General features: G+C 33.0%; 1 non-coding gene across 1 annotated transcript; it reads right to left on the minus strand.

The window, feature by feature from the left end:
- Positions 1-397: 397 nt before the first annotated feature.
- LOC129037683 (U7 small nuclear RNA) lies at positions 398-459 on the minus strand. Its single transcript, XR_008502913.1, has one exon. It is a non-coding gene; the product is annotated as a U7 small nuclear RNA (small nuclear RNA).
- Between the last annotated feature and the right edge of the window lie 4,908 nt (positions 460-5,367).

Raw genomic sequence — 5,367 nt, forward strand, 5'->3', positions numbered from 1 at the left:
TTCTCAAAGAGCAAAGACAAACAGAAAGCAGAAGGCCTGAGGATCAGCATCACATAAACAACAAGCTGAGGAGCAGGGGATCCCTGAGAGAGTCAAGAAACTGAGGGAGGAAAGGTTTATGGGAAGGAAGAAGTGATAAATGGTGTGAAATGTCACCTAGTGGTCAAGCAAGAGGATCTGAAACATTTTCCTTTGTGTTTATGAATTTGAGAATTTGGATGACTTTATAGAGAAATTTAAATAGAAAGATAAATAGCAAATATGGAACTTCTCAGAGGCTCAAATGAGAAAAATTTAGAAGAAAAAGAATGCATGTAAAGAGAGATATTTGTCCTATAAACTTGAGAGAGCTCTCTGAGAGGATTAGTCGCATCGTCTTTGTGTGTATATTGGCTGGGGAGGGTTTCTGCTAAAAAACCGAAAACCTGCTAGACAAATTCTAAAAGAGCTGTAACACTACTTCATGTCTTTTTGTAATCTACTACTTTAAATTTTTAAAGAAAAATTTTAGGTAATTTTTACATAAGTTTTACTTTATTTTACATAATTAAAAAAATACCATAGGCCAGGCACCGTGGCTCACGCCTCTATGCCTGTAATCCCAGTGCTTTGGGAGGCCAAGGCGGGTGGATCAGTGGAGGTCAGGAGTTCGAAACCAGTCTGACCAACAAGGTGAAACCCCATCTCTATTAAAAATACAAACATTAGCCAGGCGTAGTGGCAGGGGCCTGTAGTCCCAGCTACTTGGGAGGCTGAGGCAGGAGAATTGCTTGAACCCGGGAGGTGGAGGTTGCAGTGAGCTGAGATCGTACCACTGCACTCCAGCCTGGGTGACAGAGAAATACTCCGTCTTAAAAAAATAAAATACTATAAATAAGCCATTGTAATTTTATTCAACTTTAATGAGTTTATTTTTAACAAGTTTTTTTCTTATAGTGAAACTGTTATCCAATTTAATGAAATATTTAATAAAATTTCAGTTTAACACGTAACTCTGATTCAATGTATCTGATGAATTATTTGTTTGCTTATGATGATATTAATATAGTAAAAATCCTAAATAATAATAATAATAATGTGTTTTAGCTAGCCATACTTTTTATGTGTAGTGTACTTAGAGTTGCAGACATTGGCAGTTCCATAAACTCATTTCAGTGTACCAGTTTTTCTTAACACAGATGAATAATAGAATTTTCCCCCTACTCACAACTCCAAAAGCTTTCTACTGTTTAATTCTATTCATGTGTTGTAATCCATAGTTATTCACTCGAATTATGTTACTTTTGCCTTAAAAAGTGGTAAAAACATAATTCTAAAATATAACCTAGACCTTAAGTGCTGAAGAGTTTCTTGGCTTCCATTATATGCCTTACCTGTATTTTCATATATTAAATTATTTAACAAAGCCAAGGTCCACACATTCTCATGTGAACATCATTGATACATATGGTCTGGAAAGAGAATACGAGAGGGAACAGCTAAGGTCATCTGTGAATTCATTCAATCTGTTTATGTCTGAGGCCAGTGAGATTTATTGAGGAAAATAGTCATGCTCCTTGAAACTAAAGACTAATCTCTGGAGCAAAGAGCCCCAAGTGGTATGATAGCAAGACTCAACCCTTATTCTCTCAATAGATGTTTGCACAGAAGAACATGGGTGAGGAAGTGTAAAAATTGATGGTTTTGAGAAAAATGTACTTTTCTCATGAAAAATTTTCAACATATTGTGACTTAGAAGGAAGTAGAACAGATAAAGAACTAGATATGTGTTGAGTGAGTACTAGATAGGGATATATGGATAAAACAGAATGCCAAGTATTTACATTTGGACAGTATTACACCATAAATAAATATATGCAAAGTAAGTTATTATGCAAAATTAAAGATGGCAGGTTTCATCAGGTACCCAGATTTTAGGTTGAAGGTCATTGTTATCTCCCAGTTTTCCAGAGTCACAGAGTGAATTCATCAAAGGGCATTGATTCCTGGGTGATTAGCACAGCCACGGAATTTTTCAAAGATGCTTTACATTAAATTTCTATATGATTTAGGCTATAATTTTGTTCATGTTACTTTCTTAAATTTTATATGCAATATAAGTAATACTACCTGTTACTTAATTGTTACTGATGTTTGTCATTATTTCATCTAACCTAAGTATTTATATAAGTGAAAATGAGAAGCTCTATAATATGGGAATTGAATGAAGCCACTACATGGAGAATGATATGCATTATGCATTCCTCAGAAACTATGTGTAATCAAAGAATTTCCAAGTTCCTACAACTTAAGCTTCCTAGAACTTGACTCTGATCACATACTGAAATCCATAATCTTACTGCCACTTCTTTTTTTCCCTTAATTTAAGGAACTGGCACAAAAACACAATTCTACTGCCAATCAAATTTTGGTTTTCTGAAATCCTAGTATAAATAAGATTTTAAAATAAAGCAAAAACAAGAATAATGCATATGGCTTTGTACTTCTCTTCAATAGGCCTGGATTTCCTGAGAAACTTTATAATCTGTCCTCAAAATTTGGGCTCTGCTGCCTATTGTAACTGAAATCTATATACATAGAGTATACAGACTACTTCTTATTTTTGTATCTCCATTTAATAGCAATAAATCATTTTGGAAGCTCAGTGTTGAGATTTGAGAGAGCTTAACTCTTCACTGAGTATAATAAGATACAATGCTTGGAAAATTGTGTGTGTGTGTGTGTGTGTGTGTGTGTGTGTGTATTCGTCACATACAGCATAAGAAAATGAGTATTTAGGCCGGGCATGGTGGCTCACACCTGTAATCCCAGCACTTTGGGAGGCCAAGGCAGGTGGATCCCCTGAAGTCAAGAGATCGAGACCATCCTGGTCAACATGGTGAAACCCCATCTCTACTGAAAATACAAAAATTAGCCGGGTGTGGTGGCACACACCTGTAGTCCCAGTTACTCAGGAGGCTGAGGCAGGAGAATTGCTTGAACCTGGGAGGTGGAGGTTGCAGTGAGCCAAGATCACGCCACTGCACTCCAGCCTGGCCACAGAGCAAGACTCCGTCTCAAAAAAAAAAAAAAAAAAAAAAAAAGTATTTAAGTGGCATTATCATTAGTGTTCTGATTGCAACAGATTTCTAGCCTTTCAGTATTACCTGCTAGCTTTTAGCTTTTACTCTCTTTAAAGAAAATTCACAGTACAAGACCTGTGGAAAATTTAATTGATTCTCAAATACTCAGTTCTCTTATAATTTCCTGTTCATGTCATTCTCCTGAACACGGACAGTATACTAAGTATAAACAAGGTGATTTCTAAATTTGAAGTAAAGGGCATGATGAGATACTCTTTCACACTGAATGTGGGTAGAAATCACCCAGCTCTCAGGATATTTGAGGCATAGAAAACTGGTAGCTGATAAGGACACTGAAGAACTAGGAATTTATCTAGATCTTATTTTAACTGCAGATTCTGGTATAACTCCTCATGATGAGAAATATTTGTTTTTACCAATTCCTCAAAATTTTTATCTTTATATTTCTATTCTCTGTATGCCTGAAATAACGGTTTTAAATGAGAAAAATAATTTTTAGAATTTAATCACTCATGTAAAAAGTAGTTTTTCTTGTCTTAGTGATATTCGTTGATTTTCTAGATCCTTGCTAACTTGCCCAGTAGTCATATGGGTCATTCAACAGATACACTCAACTGCCTTTTATTTGAAAGGATCTATAAAAGGAACCCACTGCTCAGAGAAGTGCTCTCTGTATCCAACCTCAAAGTAACATTCCAAAAGAAACCACTGCACAGAGTCAATGTTGCCTAGCTACAAAGAAAAGGATCAGGAACTAGGATTTCTATGCTTAAAAGAAACATATTAAGTTATAGTTTAGGAAAATGTTTCTGCTGTTTTAGTTATGTAGCTATTCCTCTAGACTATCTTTTCACTAGATTTGAGTTTGTTGTTTAGCAGCTGTGTTCTTAAACAGCTGACAATATGTTGAACATAGTTCAAATTTATTATATACAGCTCCAAAATTCATATTGAAAATTTTGGCCTTTTAAATAATACGATTCTCAAATAAGCTTCACTCATTGTGTTATACCAAATGTTGATACAAGTTATGTGTATTTGTTGATACAATTATCAGATAATTCAAAACACAGTAATGTTTTTTATTTTTCAGGGAGTAACTTCTCAAGTATACTCCTTAAGTTGTTTAATATTGAAGGTAGAAAAATGGACCCTAAAATTTTCCTAATAGGCAGATTTTACCTTAAAGGTAATCTATTACTTAAAACAATGTGATCAAAAACAGTTGTGTTATTTGAAGTAAGAGTAAAGTTAATAGTGACAACACAATACTATTTTTATTGTAACTGAGGGCTTTTTTTGGTTTATTTTCAAAATATTTTCTCATAATGACTCTTCCAGGATATTTTAAGCTATTCCATATAAAAGCACAAATTTCTAGGATACAGTACCAGCTAGTTACTAATAAAGTTTGAATTGACATCTTTATTTCCCTTTGTAACATTCACAAAAATGGACATATATGCAACATTATTAGAGTTCTACAAATTCAGTTTAGATTTAATTATCTAAAAGATATCAAAGGGATCATCACTAAGCAAATCACAAAGAGGCTGTAGAATTCAAACAAAGAAGAAATAAAATATTTCCACTACCTCTTGGAGAGATGTGGGCTTCAGGGATGAAAAACTAACAGTAGCATCCTTTAAATTGGGATCTGGACAATAATTTTAAAACCTAGTAACAAAACCTAGTAAATAAAAATTCCATCTAAATAATTACTGTATAAATTTTTTAAGACATAATTTAAAGATAATAATGATAAAATACAATACTTACCTGTGTATAAAATCCCAGATTTTTTAAATCAAAATGTAGAGTGAAGTGGGTGAGTGAGGCCAAATAAAATCATGCTTGATTCTTCCTTTTATTTAAATAAAATATAAATGGATAAGTTATTCTTTATGTTGTTAATAAGTGAAATCTATTTTTCTTAAAAAAATAAAGCCAACCACTAAGCATGAAAAGACAAGAATATTTTCTGAATACTTACAGCAATAAAAACAAAAATAGCTTATAGAAGAAAAAGCCAAAACGCAGTAAAAATCAACAACTAAAACTCAAACAGAATCGTGGAAATGTCCATTACAATTATAAAATAAATGGATTAAATATATAAATATAAAAATATGTAGAATGTATACATATAAATATGTAGACAAAAACACATAAAATTTAGCTTTGATTTAAAAATGAAATCTTGGTAGATTTTCTTGGGAAAATACAATTAAAAAGTTAAACATGAAAAATATATAGAAAAAAGCAAAAACTTGAGAGCTTTGTA

This window comes from Pongo pygmaeus, chromosome 4 (genome assembly GCF_028885625.2).
Source record: "Pongo pygmaeus isolate AG05252 chromosome 4, NHGRI_mPonPyg2-v2.0_pri, whole genome shotgun sequence".
NCBI classification, from domain to species: domain Eukaryota; kingdom Metazoa; phylum Chordata; class Mammalia; order Primates; family Hominidae; genus Pongo; species Pongo pygmaeus.